Source organism: Nicotiana tomentosiformis, chromosome 1, assembly GCF_000390325.3.
Source record: "Nicotiana tomentosiformis chromosome 1, ASM39032v3, whole genome shotgun sequence".
NCBI lineage: Eukaryota > Viridiplantae > Streptophyta > Magnoliopsida > Solanales > Solanaceae > Nicotiana > Nicotiana tomentosiformis.
In genome coordinates this window covers 119,490,525-119,508,994 of record NC_090812.1, presented here as the reverse complement: position 1 = coordinate 119,508,994, position 18,470 = coordinate 119,490,525, and positions in this window count along the sequence as shown.

Sequence of the window (18,470 nt, the reverse complement as noted above, 5' to 3'; positions counted from 1 at the left end):
ACTAACATGTGTCGGGGGAACCAGGTTCCGTGAAAGATTGTACAAATGTAAGCCTCATCCTTTGGCCAACATGCAATGCATTAGCTATCAAGTAGGTCATGAGAAGTATGATTCTTGGGTGTGAGAGTATTATATATATATGTATGTACCAATAAGGTTTGTGGAAAGATTGTTGAGCTTAAATAAGTAAAGACTGGGTTGTGGAACGAAGAAAATCTTGTAGAAGAACCTTGTAGCCAAATTTGCACACCTAGTGTTTGATAAAATGCTCAAATGAGCTGAAACCATGAATACCTTCCTAATTTGTGTTCAATTTGGTTATGTCTCAAAATAGATTGGGATTGCTAGAATTTCTGAAAAGTTGTAGTAATTAAAGGAAAGCTCAAAGCGAGGTATGTTGGCTAAACTACTCTATTAGTATTTAATTCAATGATGTTTTCATAAGTTTCAAGTATGGTTGTCTCAAGTTCCTTATTCTATGTTCCGAGTTGTTCCCAATAAATTCGATTGTCTCGAATAAGCAAAGTGTCGAGAATTAAGTATTCAAAACATGTTACGAATGTTCCTATCACATTATGTTATCTTTTGGGAATATGTTTAAGAATGATACGTGTATTAAAATGCTATGTCTTTGAGTTGTGTTTCAAATGAAGGTTATGATGCCAAATTATGTGAGAAAACTCAATATGCTTACTACTCTTAATTTCTCATATGTGTACCTCGAGTCTTGATTGGAAATGTCTTACTGTTGATAAACTATAAAGATGGTTGGAAGTTAAATAAGTGAATTAGGGATATAAAGTGTGGCCAACATGCCAAGAGTAAAAGTTATACTTGTGGCCAATGGTGCCAATGGAATGAAAAGATGTGAAAGAAGTATGAAATGCGATGATTGATATAAGTGAAACTTATACTTGTGGACAATGGTGCCAATGAAATGAAATGATGTGAGAAAGATTATGAAATGGGCTTTGATTCAACTGTTGCAAAATTGACTTCGATAATAGAATTGCCTAAAAGCTTATGAATTCAAGTGATACCCATATGTGGCTGTTTTAGCTAATGCTATGTTGTGTGAGTATTTTCAATGTGTTTTGCATTCTTACATATTCGTCAGTTGAAATTATGTATTGTCCTTTTTAAGGAAAAGTATTTCAAGAATAAATGATGTGTTACTTGTGTATGATTTTAACTTGTTCTTCGATTGCCAATCATTTTACTCCATTTCTTGGAAAGAAATCCATTGTGTTTAAAGCCTTCATTACTAATGAACTTAAAGTTGTGATTTCCGAAATATTCTATTTATTGATAATTATGATGATGATCCATGAAAGAGAAGAAATGAAAATGTGGAATATGAAATACGACCATTGTGCCATGAATGAAGAATCATATGTATGGCCAAGAGAGCCAATGAAATAATGATGTTGTAAGTGGTTAAAAGTACCAATGAAGCTATATACGATATGAAAGGTCATGAGGTAAATAAAATCTGTATTTATGTTTTCTTTGTATGCAAATCAAAATTGTTTTTCCCCTTATTTGGGATGAGATTAATATGACAAAGTTATTCCCCTTATTTGGGATGAGATTGATGATAGAAAAGGATGATGTCTCACATGAGACGGCCTAGCCAATCGGGTCGTGATCGAACGCCAGCCGCACACATAGTGGTGATTGTGCTGGAAATTGTATTTGAAATTGTGATTTTGGTTTATGTCTTCAAATAAGACAGCCTAGCCGATCGGGTCATGATCGGGCTCCGTGCTAGATTCACGGTATTATATTTGCACAGAGATTATGATTGTGCTTGAGATTGTGATTGTGGTTGATGTCTTCAAATAAGATGGCCTAGCCGATCGGGTCATGATTAAACTCCGTTTTAAAAGTACGGTGGTATTGGTATTGAGAGTGATTGGGGTTGATGTCTCTAATGAGATGGCCTAGCCGATCGGGTCATGATCGGACTTCGTGCTAAAAGTACGGTGGTATTGGTATTGTGAATATTGGTACTATGAACGGTGGTATTGGTATTGTGAACGGTAATATTGTGAACAGTGGTATATCAATGCTAAAGATCTCCCAACGAAAAATAATATTATCTTCGTATTTTGGAAATTAATATGTTTTAACTTGGAAATTGGATATAATTGATTGTTGATTGTTATTTCCATGGTTTTCCTTTTTTTTTTGTTGGCATTCTATTTTGAAAGAGGACAGTTAGCTTTACATACTAGTACTATTCCATATGTACTAATGTCCCTTTTGCCGGGGGCACTGCATCTTTAATAGATGCAGGTGGTTCATCAGTGGGTAGCTTTGGTCCTCGTTAGCAGTCACTCTCTATTCAGCAGGTTTTGGTGAGCCCTACTCTATTCCGGGCTTGATGTCATTTGAGTTGTAGATTATCTTTTGAGGTATAGCCGGGGCCTTGTTGCATATATTTCCGTATTACTCTTGTGTTGTACTTAGAGGCTCCGTAGACAGGTTGTGGGTGGTGTTTGATATTGGGAATTGAACTAGTAATGTCGGTATTTGGCAAGTATGTTTTTCATTATATCTATAAACTTGTAATATTTTGAAAATTAGGAATGAGTTGCTAATGGACATGAAATGGGAGTTGTTAATAAAATCTTTTTTGTGTTTGATTAATGTAGTACATCTCATCTTTATTCATAAATGAGTTTGGGTTGAAGGAAATCTAATAGGCTTGCTCGGCCGGGTTCACTATGTTGAGCGCCGTTCACGCTCCCCGAGTTTAGGGCGTGACAAACTTGGTATCCAAGCCTAAGGTTTTAAAGTGTCCTAGGATGTCTCAAAGCCGTGTCTAGTAGAGTCCTTCTTATCCGTGTGTTATCGACCACATCTATAATGAGGAGGCTACTTGGATATTTAGGAAATTCTCACTTCTTTGATACTCTTGATCGTGCGATAGAGCTCAAGGTAGGAAACTAAATTACTTGTCATGTCTCATTTTTCATATGAGTAACCCACGGGTTAGAGTCAGCAAGGAGGGAATGAAAGAACCAGTTGCTAAGGGAAGTGTACTTGTCCCAGTTAATGTTAACGTGCCACCGGATCATGTGGTAAGAGCACCTAAGAAACGAAAGAGGGTTGTTTGTACCAATAAGTCAGAATGTGTGATTTATAAGAAACACTACTTGGGGACGTGTTGAGTGACTCTTGAAATAAGTTATGATTGTGGAGTCGAGGGGCATCAAGTAAGGTACTGCTCTGTCAATCTAAAGTTACCAAGTAAGTCACTCCTTGCTATATCGTTATGAACATCATATGATTTTTCCTTGTTGTATATGTGCACACATATTGAAGAGCTCTCATAAACATGGTCTTAACAAGATGTTGAATCACAAAACATTGCATGTACCTACTCTTTGAACAAGACGCATTATTCGCGGATCCACTCTATCACAAATTCTCTTATTTACAACCTCTTATGGAATTGAGCTCTATAATTATGTCCTTGAATTGAGTTATAACTCTAGGATTAATACATCCTATTTTCTTTATTTAATTCTCAACAAGAGACTATACTTGATGAATTTCTTACAGAACCTTTTGATTCAAATGGGCAACATCTGCTCACTTGTGCTTATGCATGCACAGTCATAAAGTTTACCTATGTGGCATCAAATCTAATATATAGCGGGCTAGTGTTGAGATCCTTCTTGAGCCACTATTTTTCTCTCCGGTGTATGTGACTCCTATGGTTGGAACAATTACTTTACTCCTTTATGAATAGTATGATGAATCCTTTTCATTGTCTAGTAACATGAGGGCATATCTCAGCACCTATTATATGTGTACATATTAATTGAAATGGTCACTTGTCTGTATAAAGTTTCTCGGGAATTTGAGGTTTTCGTGAATTTGTCACAAGAATATCTTTTTGCTTACCCATCTCAGTATGAATTTCATGTCCACCTAAATTATGCCTCAGTAAGTAACTCACTTTGTTTCCAGTATTGTACTTACCCGTGAGGTGGCCTGATATGACAACTTGAGAGTTGTTATGGTAGAAATATGTCTAGCTCATAGCAAAGTGTACATTCTCTCTAACCAATACATGATTTCATATAAACATTAAGATGTCCTATCTACATGATTTCACTCATGTGTAGTTGAAAGTTAAACAGACTTATGATGAGCATATTGATTTGAAAGACAAGTTTGTTGTATCTCTAGTCCACTCATATAGGATCAACTTTGTGAAGGGTTAAGCTGTCAGAATGATAATAATCTCACAAGTGTTAAGTTTCTTTTTCAACCTCATGGGTTTGTGGCATAGATCCCTTGTGTCAAATATGGTTAAGAGCGTAATGCAACTTCTTGTATATTGAAACCCATATCACATTCAAGGTGCTAGAATATTCTCATTTTGAGTTAAACTAATTTTCCCTACATTCCAAGAGGCGACAGGTGTCACATAAGTGCTATCTCGCTTTGAGGCCTACTATTTCCAAATAAGGCACGTATGGAATGAAACAATTATTGATGTCCTTTTCATGACTCACTTCTGTTATATCTCAGAATCATGACATGGTCCCTACATTATCAATGCCTACTAGGCAACTTTGTGCCTCATGTGTCAAATCAATGAAGTTATCACAATGATTAACCATGTCAGTACTATTGGTAGTAACCTTCATGTCTCTTAGGATATAACCTCCTGAAATACTGTGCTCAGCACATTGATGAATTCTTGAATAGTTCTAGCCAATCTCGAACCTCGTTGTTCATATTTATAGTAACCTATGGGGGTTGAAGGTTCAAATATGTCAAAGAAGAAGCATCATCCCGTGATCAAATATATTGGATAGGAAGTTTTATGGTCATATTCAAGATAGCACATCTTAGAGTAATTGTTGGAGGTCGCCAAAGGTTTAGTTTAGATGTTTGGCGTAGGGATTTACAGTTGAAGAAAGTGAACGGGTTATTCTCAAGATTTTTCTCTATGAATATATTGGGTGAATTGTTAAGGAAGGTAAAGTATGTGTAGTCACATTAGGCCTTATAAAATCTTAAAGGAAATAGGCGAAACTATGAGTATGATATTTCCCTATTATTTTCCTCCGTGTACCCGGTGTTTCATGTGCCTATGTCTAAGGAGGTAACCGAAAATCCTTTGTATATAGTTCCGGTGGAGGTTATTAAAGGTGAAGTTAATTGATAGTTAGCTTATGAGAGGTACCTAATTTTCATCCTTGTTAGATAAGTCCGGAAGTTGGGATTGTCTACGTTAATGTGTTTTGGCAAAGTCTATAAGTCGAGAAGGTCACCTTGAAGGCCGAAAGTGTTGTAGAAAGAAAATATTTTCGCTTGATTGTATAGAAATTGGTTTTGATTTGAAAGGTACTTTCTAGGTGTTATGATTTAAAAATGTACAGTTCATGTCCAGATATCACTCTTGATAATATAATGCCTGTAATGTTGAGATTAGTGCTGTTGATATATATTGTGATACTTTGTAGAGTTGTGGACGTGTTGATTGGGGGATTCTGGTGATTATCTGGTAGGTGGATGGCCCAGTTACAGGGGAAACTCTGTCAAAATTTTTAAGAATTTGTAAAGGTAGCCAAATCTTAAGGGCCATAAGTAAGTTGAAATTTTGGAAAGGATGTATGAGACTGATGTAGTCATAAGTGCCTATGTGTAATGGTTGAAGGTAAAATTATGGTAACTCTATTCTTAGAAGGGACTTGTAAAACATTCGAGGACGGATGTTCTTAAGTGGGGGAGAATGTAACACCCCGAAAATTTTTGAAGTACTTAAGCGCAATTAAGAAAGTTGATGTGCGCTAATTATATTATTTTATGTGCGAACGAGGGCTATTAATGTAATGGATATCAATTTGATATGATAATAAATGTACGAGGTATATCATAAGTGATGTAGGGTCTAAGAAGAGCCTTACGTCCAAGTCAAGTTGGAAATTTCATGATAGACTAAAATTTCGAATGGGTACGCACAAGACCTAACTTCAAACGAGCATAACTCTCATGATATAAGGATTTATATGTTGTATTACCTATAAAAATAAAGGTCTATGTGTCTAGTTTCTAACTCTTGAAACCTTTTGTCATTTGGACACTCCTACAAGAAGTTATGAAGAAATTACCAAAGGCTGGATCTGGGATCAATTTCGCGACCGCAAAATGGTTTCGCGGACCGCATAAGCATCGCAAAGCGGAGCAGAGACGGGCAAATTTTAAAAAGAAATATTATGCCGTCGCATAATTAATTATGCTATAGCATAATTGATTATGCTGCCCACATAATCGATTCTGCTGCCCACAAAACAATTATGCTATAGCACAATATTACCACAAAATTGACTTCGGGGGTCATTTTTGAAAATTTTCATATCCGATCCAATTTTGATATAAGGCCAGGGGTCATTTTAGAAGGTAAAAATTGATTTTTAGAGAGAGGAGAGTGCTATATTAGGGAGAGAAAGAGAAGACGTAGCTATTTTGTTTATCAATTCTTGCTCAAGGCTTGAGGATTTCACAAGATCTTCATCTAATGGGTAAGATTCTACTCCCTAGACCTAAATTTCGGGATTTGAATTAAAAGTAGGTCATGAGAAGTATGATTCTTGGGTGTGAGAATATTATGTTTACATGTATGTACCAATAAGATTTGTGGAAAGATTGTTGAGCTTAAATAAGTAAAGATTGGGTTGTGGAATGAAGGAAATCTTGTGGAAGAACCGTGTAGCCAAATTTGCACACCTAGTGTTTGATAAAATGCTCAAATGAGCTGAAACCATGAATACCTTCCTAATTTGTGTTCAATTTTGTTATGTCTCAAAATAGATTGGGATTGCTAGAATTTCCGGAACGTTGTAGTAATTTAAGGAAAGCTCAAAGCGAGGTATGTTGGCTAAACTACTTTGTTAGAATTGAATTCAATGATATTCTCATAAGTTTCAAGTATGGTTGTCTCAAGTTCCTTTTTCTATGTTCCGAGTTGTTCCCAATAAATTCGATTGTCCCGAATAAGCAAAGTGTCGAGAATTAAGTATTCAAAACGTGTTCCAAATGTTCCTATCACATTATGTTATCTTTTGGGAATATGTTCAAGAATGATATGTGTATTAAAATGCTATGTCTTTGAGTTGTGTTTCAAATGAAGGTTATGATGCCAAATTGTGTGAGAAAACTCAATATGCTTACTACTCTTAATTTCTCATATGTGTACCTCGAGTCTTGATTGGAAATGTCTTATTGTTGATAACCTATAAAGATGGTTGGAAGTGAAATAAGTGAATTGGGGATATAAAGTGTGGCCAACGTGCTAAGAGTGAAAGTTATACTTGTGGCCAATGGTGCCAATGGAATGAAAAGATGTGAAAGAAGTATGAAATGCGATGATTGATATAAGTAAAAGTTATACTTGTGGCCAATGGTGCCAATGAAATAAAATGATGTGAGAAAGATTATGAAATGAGCTTTGATTCAACTGTTCTAAAATTGACTTCGATAATAGAATTGCCTAAAAGCTTATGAACTCAAGTGATACCCATATGTGTCTGTTTTGGCTAATGATATACTTTGTGAGTATTTTCAATGTGTTTTGCGTTCTTACATATTGGTGAGTGGAAATTGTGTATTGTCCTTTTTAGGGAAAAGTATTTCAAGAATAAATGATGTGTTACTTGTGTATGATTTTAACTTGTTCTTCGATTGCCAATCATTTTATTCCATTTCTTGGAAAGAAATCCATTGTGTTTAAAGCCTTCATTACTAATGAACTTAAAGTTGTGATTTCCGAAATATTCTATTTGTTGATAATTATGATGATGATCAATGAAAGGGAAGAAATGAAAGTGTGAAATATGAAATATGACCATTGTGCCATGAATGAAGAATCATATGTATGGCCAAGAGAGCCAATAAAATAATGATGTTGTAAGTGGTTAAAAGTACCAATGAAGCTATATACGATATGAAAGGTCATGAGGTAAATGAAATCTGTATGTATGTTTTCTTTGTATTCAAATCAAAATTGTTTTTCTCCTTATTTGGGATGAGATTAATATGACAAAGTTATTCCCCTTATTTGGGATGAGTTTGATGATAGAAAAGGATGATGTCTCACATGAGACGGCCTAGATGATCGGGTCGTGATCGGACGCCATGCCGTACACATGGTGGTGATTGTGCTCGAAATTATATTTGAAATTATGATTTTTGTTGATGTCTTCAAATAAGACGGCCTAACCGATCGGGTCGTGATCGAAATCCGTGCTAGATTCACGGTGTTATATTTGCACAAAGATTATGATTGTGCTTGAGATTGTGATTGTGGTTGATGTCTTCAAATAAGATGGCCTAGCCGATCGGGTCGTGATCGGACTCCGTGCTAAAAGTACGGTGTATTGGTATTGAGAGTGATTGGGGTTGATGTCTCTAATGAGATGGCCTAGCGGATCGGGTCGTGATCGGACTCCGTGCTAAAAGTACGGTGGTATTGGTATTATAAATATTGGTACTGTGAACGGTGGTATTGGTATTATAAATATTGGTACTGTGAACGGTGGTATTGGTATTGTGAATGGTGATATTATGAACAGTGGTATATCGGTGCTAAAGATCTCCCAACGAAAAATAATATTATCTTCGTATTTTGGAAATTAATATTTTTTAACTTGGAAATTGGTTATAATTGATTGTTGATTGTTGTTTCCATGGTTTTCCTTTTTTTTGTTGGCATTATATTTTGAAAGAGGACAGTTAGCTTTACATACTATTCCATATGTACTAACGTCTCTTTTGCCGGGGGGCGCTGCATCTTTAATGGATGCAGGTGGTTCATCAGCGGGCAAACTTGGTCCTCGTTAGCAGTCACTCTCTATTCAGTAGGTTTTTGTGAGCCCTACTCTATTCCGGGCTTGATGTCATTTGAGCTGTACATTGTCTTTTGAGGTATAGCCGGGGCCTTGTTGCCGATACTTCCATATTACTCTTGTATTATACTTAGAGGCTCCGTAGACAGGTTGTGGGTGGTGTTTGATGTTGGGAATTGAACTAGTAATGTCGGTATTTGGCAAGCATGTTTTTCATTATATCTATAAATTTTTAATATTTTGGAAATTATGAATGAGTTGCTAATGGACATGAAATGGGAGTTGTTAATAAAATCTTTTTTGTGTTTGATTAATGGAGTACATCTCCTCTTTATTCATGAATGAGTTTGGGTTGAAGGAAATCTAATAGGCTTGCTCGGCCGGGTTCACTCGGTTGAGCGCCGTTCGCGCTCCCCGAGTTTGGGGTGTGACAGTTTGCCTACAACAACAGCTATCAATCGAGAATTCAGATGGATCCGTATGAGGCTTTGTATGGGAGACAATGTCGGTCTTTGGTGGGATGGTTTGAGCCGGGTGAGGCCAGGCTATTGGGTACTGACTTGGTACAGGATGTTTGAGGTGCTTTAGATAATTGGAGATGTGACTTACAAACTTTCCTTGCCGCCTAGTCTGTCGAGTGTTCATCCAGTATTTCATGTTTCTATGCTCCGGAAGTATGCCAGCGACCCGTCTCATATTTTGGATTTCAGCACGGTTCAGTTCGATGGTGATTTGACTTATGATGTGGAGCCGATGGCCATTTTGGATTGGCATGTTCGAAAGTTGAGGTCAAAGAGCATAGCTTCAGTGAAGGTGCAGTGGAGAGGTCAGCCAGCCAAGGAGGCTCATTGGGAGACCAGGCGGGAGTTGTGGAGCAGATATCCATGCCTATTTGAGACTCCAGGTATATTTCTAGACTCGTTCGAAGACGAACGTTTGTTTAAGAGGGGAAGGATGTAACGACCCGGTCGATTGTTTTGAGTGTTATAGCCCCGTTCCCCCATTTACTGCTCATTTTATGCTTAATTGTTGTTATGTGACTTGCTGGGGTAGTTGATTCAGTTTCGGGGATGTTTCAGAATGCGATGAGACACGTAGTCTCAAGGTTGGAAGCTTAAGTTGAAAAGGTTGGCCGAATATTGACTTATATGTAAATGACTCTTGAATAGAGTAATGACTGTTCTGATAGCTCCGTAGGATGATTTTGGACTTAAGATTATGTCCGGATAGTGAATCGAAGGTCCGTAGTTAATTTATGCTTGAAATGGCAAAAGTTTGAAAATTAGAAGTTTTGAAAATTGAGAAGCTTGACCGAGAGTTGACTTTATGGTTATCGGGCTCGGATTTTGGTTCCGGGAATTGGAGTAGGTCCGTTGTGTCATTTATGATTTGTGTGCAAAATTTGAGGTCAATCGGACGTGATTTGGTAGGTTTCGGCATCGAATGTAGAAGTTAGAAGTTCAAAAGTTCATTAGGCTTGAATCGATGCATGATTCGTGGTTTTAGCATTGTTTGATATGATTTGACACTTCGCGTAAGTTCGTATGATATTTTAGGACTTATTGGTATGTTGGGTTGGGGTCCAAGGGGCCTCGGGTGGATTTCAGATGGTTAACGGATCAAATTTTTGACTTGGGAGATTGCTAAAGTTTTTCTGGTGCACAAGTATGGTTTCCTTATACGCAATCGCGTGGAAAGGTCCGCGATAGCGTAGGCTTAATTAGGCTTAACTGGGTCACGCGCATCTGTTCATAGCGAACGCGTGAAGTCGTTCGTGATCGCATAAATTTGAGGGCCAGTGCATCACGTTCACGTGAAGGTTTCCACGTTCGCGTAAGGTTTATTCGTGGGGCAGCATAGTAGTGCTTCGCGATGAAAGACATATGGGCAAAACTTAAATATTTCAAAAATGAGGGTTTGAGTCATTTTACAAAATTTGATTTTGGGAGCTTGGTTGGAGGCGATTCTTGGAGAGATTTTCAAGGGAGTGATTGGGGTAAGTGATTATTACTTAGTTTTGGTTTCATTCCATGATTATATCTTTGATTTCATCATTTAATTAGTGATTTGGGTTGAAAAATTAGAGAAAAATGGAAGAAACTTCTTAGACCGAATTTTGGAGATTTGAGCGAGATTTTGGTATCGTATTTGAGTATTTTTTATATGGTTGGACTAGTGATTGAATGAGTGTTCGGATTTTTTTAACTTTTATTGGATTCCGATATGTGGGCCCGAGGGGTTGACTTTTGAGTTGACTTTTTAGCTTTTGATTAAGAACTTAGCATTTTTATATGGAATTGATTCCTATAGCTTGAGTTGATTGTATCGAATTGTTTGTGGCTAGATTCGAAGCATTCAGAGGCCGATTCGTGAGGCAAGGGATTGTTGGAGTAGAGATTTGCTCGAGTTGAGGTAAGTAACACTTCTAAACTTGGCTATGAGGGTATGAAACCCCGGATTTCGTATTTTGTGACTGGTGTTGAGGTGACACACATGATAGGTGATAGGCGTGTGGGCGTGGACCGTAGGAATTGCGACTTGGTCGATTCCATAGAACTGTATAGTCGAATAATCTTGCCGTTATCTGTATATCCTCCATGTGTTAGAGAAATTGAGTTGCAAGTCATGTTAGAAATCATGCTTAGGCCACATGTTGGTACTATTGGGACCCACAAAGGTCGAGTTACATGTTGAGTTAATTGCTTAAATTTGAAATTTATGTACTCAGTCGCAACTATTATTTGCATATCATATCTCAGTCTCTATTGTAAGTTATTTACACATCATATCATCATTGTTTGGGCTGATTATCATGATTCTTGTGAGCCCGAGAGACTGGCGAGATTGATGATTGAGTAAGGCTGAGGGCCTGATTGTGAGTATATTTGTGGGATCGGTCTGCACGTCGCAACATGTTTTATTGATTCATGCCATGATTGGTTTATTATAGCGCTTGGGCTGGATTTGCCCCTCCGGAGTCTGTATACCCACAGTGAGCGCATGTACCTACTGAGTACGAGTGCCGATCGATTGGGAGGATTGAGTGACTGTGTGGATGGAGTGACTGTGAGGACTGACTGGCTGTGAGGAATGAGTGACCGTGAGGATGGAGTGAATGGGAGGACTGAGTGATTGATACTGTGAGAGTATGCATATGATTTCAGCACTGTTTTGTACTCCAGTTGGCATACGTAACTCACATGTAGATATCGAGATGCATCATTTCTTATCTCAATTGTATTTGGCATATCCTATCTGTTTGAGCTTTATCTGTTAAATGTTGAAGCATGTCTACCTTTCTGTATCGTATTTCCGTAATTGAACTGTACTATGTGAAGCTCGTCACTACTTTCAGCCTAATAGTTAGACTTGTTACTTACTGAGTTGTTTGTACTCACGCTACTCCCTGCATTTCGCGTGCAGATCCAGGTGGTTGCTGATTCTCAGAGTTGATCAGTCATTCAGATATTTTTCGAGGTAACTACTTTGGCGTCCGCAGACCTTGACTCTCCTCCCCTATCCCTCAGTTTTATTTATTCAGTTTCTGCTTTCTAAGACAGAGTATCAAACTTTATATTTTTATAAATGCTCATGAACTTAGTGACACTCTAATTTTGTGAACCCGTATCGAGTTGTGACGGTTTTCATCATTTTTTATGGGATTTTTACTTATCTAAACCTGTTTTAGTATATTTTAAATTTGAAAGTATTGAAAATGTCTGAGTAGTCGGTTTGCCTAGTACCATGATAGGCGCTATCACGACAGGTTGAGTTTTAGATCGTGACAATAACTCACAGTGAAAGGACACAATCGGAATACTGTACCTTAGCCAAGTATAAACCTATTGCTTTTTGGCCACTGTTTAACAATACACGTTAGCCCATGTGTAATCCTATACATGTTAGGACGTTTTGGACATAAACCTACTTCTTTTTGGATTACATATGCCTATAATTCAATTTATGTTTGGACAACAACGATTAGAAGTACCCACATTAATTTGAATTATTTGATCTCCTTTTTTTAATAGTGTTGAACAATAAAAATATCCCCAAAATATTAACTGAAATAACCTCATATCTCATATTAATTTGAATATTTGATGTCCTTTTTCTCCTTTTATGACAATATTGGAGGATAAAAATATTTTCAAAATAACTTATTTTCGATAAAATTTATAAAGTCTAGACCTTGACTAATATTTAGTACATTGAAATTAATTAAAATCTTACTAAAAACAGTTTTTTTTCAAACACTATTTATCTCCACTATCTCTTAAAAATATCCAAGAATTTTTCCTTTTCATCTTCATACATATGTTTCAACTTTGTACATTTTTTATCTCCAAAAAAAATGGTGTTTTCATATTCATGTTTTTAAAGTTATTTTTTTAATCTTGAATCTAATCAAAGCAAGCATCATAGTATGCTCCTTTAACGTTTTATTCTCTCTCTCTTTTTTTTTTTTTTTTTTTGTTGTTGTTAATTTCTTATTTTAAATCTTAAGAAAATAAAGTAATGTCTTTAATGCATGTTTGATGGTATTTTTATATCCTGGCCATATTGTGAAATTCCAAATTGTAAGGACATTATCTTCTTGAAATATTTGACGTGAGAATAACAATTTTTCTTGTCCCAGCTTCTTAATTGATGTTGAAAGGTCAACTGAGAGCGTGTGATTTAGGGTACTCCGAGATGAAAATTATGGAACTTTAATTTTCTGTTCTAGATGTTACATGGTGTTATTTTAGTACATAAAGTATTGGTTCTTCATACGTACTCTTATGTTGATACTAATTTTTTTGGGAGAAAATTTTAGTTTAGGATATGGATGGCTATGTTAATAAAATATTACTAATATAAGATCAAAATGGAATCTCTCCGTTGTTTGTCCTCACATTATATTTTATGAGTTGTTATTCACATTCTACTCTTTTTATTTCATAATTATTAAAATTTTACTTAAACTATTAAAGCGTCAAGAATGAATAGTTTTAATGTCAAGGAAAAGTAGAAGATATGTTGAATTTTATTGATGCCACTTTGTTTTAAATGACGTAATAACACATTAAAAAACAAATACACATACAAAGAAAGTGGAGAAGCCCTGCCAAAAATAATTACACTATATTGACTTTACAATTTACCCGCACTTATCAGCAACGTAAGTTGTGAGGATGCACTATTTGTGCAAACTACAGAAAAGCTCAATTAGAAAATAAAAAAGGACTAACTCTTTTGCATGAGAAGATATTTCTGAGAAAAGTGATGCATACGAGATGGACGTGACCTTGAGTTTTCTTTAGAATCCAACACCAACAATCAACAAATTACTCGGGCAATGAGATTATTGTCAATGTATACTCACGTGTATTAATGTAGTTTACGACATAACTACAATTCACTTAACTATAATTAATTTGAGAAACTATTCTGACAGTTTATATAAACATAATTGATATACACGTAAAAAATTGTTAGTACAATCAACAATGCAGTAGTTTTATAGGAAACTTAATGAAATATCTTATCTTGAAAACTAATATCAGCTTTAGCTGCAGCCTCTTACAAAAAATGTTTCTTATAGTATTTTTTCCCATCTAATTTTTGCAATAGCTTTGGGGGCCACACGTGCGAGGAACGTGATATATATATATATATATATATATATATATATATATATATATATATATATATATATATATATATATATACGGTACAGTTGAATTTGTAACGTGGTTTTAGACACGTGAATTAATTTGACCTAAAAATATGAAATAAATAAGAACAAATAGTAAGATAATAAAATGAACTTAAAGGAAATATAAGTCTAGCTATGAATTTAGCCTTTTCGGTAGCAGAAGCGAGAACAATATTAAGAATAAGGTAAAAGAATAATATTATAGAATGAGAGTTAGTTCAATCTTTTGAGTACAGAATATTTCGTGTCTTACATTGGATACTAATTCTTCTATTTATAGCTCTAATGATGGAGACAAAATCCCCAAATCAAGCCCCTCTTGAATGAGAATAAAATTGTCATTGATGGTTGCATAACGATTGGCTATAAATGCATATATTCTTTGAAACGACAGCTCATTGAATGTTATCTGATATGAACTCTTCAAATCTTCGTTATCGGTTACCCTATCTTCGGAATTCACCCAAGACCGGTCACATGTATGTATCTGATACCAACTACTTGCTGACTCACATCTTACCTGCCTTCAGTTTTACGTATCACTTCCTCATTTGTCTAACTGTCACTAACCAATTTTACCATATACAGATAGTCCCCCTACCTTTTGGTGACAATACTTTAGTGTTACCGGGAAATAGATATAACCTCTTTCCTTAGCGGGCAAGTTTCTGAACAGTTTCTGACACTTGAAAGGACGCACGTCTCTTCGCATTTAATGACCCGAACACGTGTTACCCAGCGATTTGGAAAATATTTTTGCCAGTTTTCGAGTTAATCATGACCACGATTTTTGCCGACTATAAACTTCACCACTACTCATCATTTTTACTCTCTACTTTTACAACTCCTTCTTCTTCTCCGATTTACCTTAGAACCCTACTACAGAATTCAATTCTCTAAGTAAAATCTTTCTTCACAGATTTCTTACCATCATGTCTTCTAACATTGCTGCCCTCAGAAACTCTGGACTTCTCTTCGGTAGAGGCCCAAAGAAGAACAAAACAAATGAGGCTGATGTCGCGTCTGAACCTCCTACCATGAACTCCATCATACCCCTTCAACTTAATACCAAATTTGACCTTCAAGAACAAAAGGAACCCGTTAATTCCAAAAGTGACAGACACTGGCCCGTTCGTAAGTATCCTTCTTCCATTCGTCTTTCTAGCATCCATGTTGTGAAGGAAGATTGCGAATGGAAAGGGTCACCTTCTCCAAACCAGGGTTCATGTATGTTTATACATACCCTTTTACTTTGGGAGTGGGTAAAGGAATATACCCAATAATTTTGGAATTCTGCCACTAGTACCAAATCTGTTTTATCTGTATGGCATACGTGGCTTGCCTCCGCCAGTTGTGCTTTGAGACCAGGAAAACTCTAATTTTTGCACACATTATGAACCTCTACTCCTCAAAGATCTTCCATCGGGGTGTGTTAAAACTTAGCAAATGCGGTCATCATGCGCTCCTTACCAGCGTTGACGACGAAATCGATCGTGGATAGATGTAACGGTTCGTTGTTTTTGCTACAAGGGACATCCTCCCAACTACAACACATGCTTTTCCAGAATCATGGAATCTTCTTCGTAAGTCTTCAAATATCTTTTTCTTTCCATGTTTAATAAGACCTTCCTTCTTTGCTAACTTTATATTTTCATTATTTCAGCTACTCGTTGGGAACCACCACGGGTTGTGAACCTTTTTGTATCACACAGGGCTTCCGGAAGGATCCGCTGTTTGCCCCGACATCGAGGCTCTCGATGACCCGGAAGAAGCTCAACGGGTATTGCAAAATGCCCTTAACCGGAGGAAAGCTCGTGAATCTAATCTTGCTTCCGGTGAAGGCACCTCCTCCAGGAGTCCCCAACCCAAAGATAAGAAACCAAAGAGAAAATGTACCTCTTCGGCTGGGACACATGAGAAGAAACTGAAAAGAACACCAACCGGACCGGCCACAATGACCCTTGATGATGAAGAAATCGATGATGAAACAGTTGCCTTTCATAAAAGAAAAAGATCTTCATCAGCTCAACCGGATGCTCAGCCGGGTGAGCTTCAAACCCACAGTTTCAAACCCCACAACCAGAAGAAGTTCAAGGGCTCTTCGTGGAAATGGGATTTGCCGAAAATGCTGCATTTCGTTTTTGAATCCCTGTTGTTGCTTCCAGTCAAAGGAGTTCAATCCCTAACCTTCCTCCACTATCAATATCTAAGCCGGTCACAACTGCCTCTTCTTCTACATTAGCTGCTACCTCTCCACCGGTGCCATCCGAACAAACAATAAATGTCCCTTCTCCACGGTCACCTGATCACGGGAATCTAGGGAACACTTTTCTGGTACCTACTCAAAATCTCAGTGGAAAACGAAGTGTCATCCTCAAGGTCTCGAATGAATGCCACGTACTTTCCAAGCCGGTGGAGCTTTCCAACTATCTGAAGCCACTGGCCACGAAAAAAGATTGGAGAAAGATGGACTCTCTTTTTGCTGAGTGTTTGCTAAACAATAGCATGCACTCTTCCGTGCAGGTATCTACCTAACTTTCTTCTATCTTTTTTTCATTTATAATTTGCATTAATAACTTTAGCTTTAACCTTTTCAGGATAACCTTCTAGCTTCCGAGGACCTGTAAAGGTTGATTTTGGACAACCAAGATTTTACTTCGGAATTAGATCAACTCTTGGCCTAACGGAATCAGTTTGTTGAGCGCCTCCTAGTGCTGGAAGAAAAAATTGCTCAAATAGATGTCCTCGAGGCTCGGTTGCAGCAATTCGAGCAAGATAGAGTGGCTCACAACCAAGAAACTGCTTAGTTACATGAAGACCTTAAGAAGGCAAAGGCCACGTGGGATGAACTGCATGATACCATGACTGTTGCTAACGAACGCGAGTCTGCTTTCATGGAGAAAACCTACGCCATATATCATACGAAGAGGGAGACTCTAGAGTAGGCCAAAGAAGGCATTGCAAACATTGATGACTGCTCTCGAGAACCTCCCAGCTCGGCCCGCTGCTTCTGACTTCTCGAATACTAACTCTGATTATTCGGGAACCGAAGAGGAAGCTAAAAAAGATTGAGATAAAGATGAAGGCCCTGAACAGAAAGCAGAATAGCCTTCTCTCGATAAAGAAAATGAAGATTCTTCTCTCCCTTCGGGCTCTAGCAGCAAGAATAATTGATGTATACATTTTCTTTTATTTTTTCTTATAATTTTGCCCAAACTTCTTTATTGAGTTTGGCATTTTAATTAATGAAAGAAATTCTTTGCTTAAATGTTGTGCAAAAACATATTCTTTTTCATTTAATTGACAAATCTTCGAGAATTCTTCTTACATCCGATAGCTTTTGATTCCAGGCATTAACACTTCCAGAATCTACCTTTTGACTATGAGGGTTTCATAAGAGAGGGCCCTTATGTTTATGGTGCTCTTGAAAAGGACGTCTCATGTTCATTCCGGCACAAGTATTTGAAGTTTTAACTAACTTTCAAATGAAAATATAAATTAACTTATCATTCAGACAAGAAATAAGATAAAAATAAAAGGACTTTGATTTATTCCCTCTATCTTTAAAAGTACATTTACATAAACATTCTTTTTCTAAAGTAAATAAAGCTCTCAATACATGTGGCTAACTTGTACAACTTATTTTTACAAGACTGATCATGCAGTCTCCGGTCCTGATAAGACATTGTTCCCCATTCTAACAGTCCTCAGTCTTCGTAACACTTTTAGTGCCTTCATATATAATGGTTCCCCCAAGTGTTCGAATACTAAGTATGAGAATTCGAACACTGGAAGTCTTGTTTTTGCCGATGACCCTTTCTTCGTAGTATGCTTTACATTGTTGCCTCATTAAAAACCTTTCTGGAAAAATCCTATTGGGACAAAAACTGGACGAAGGG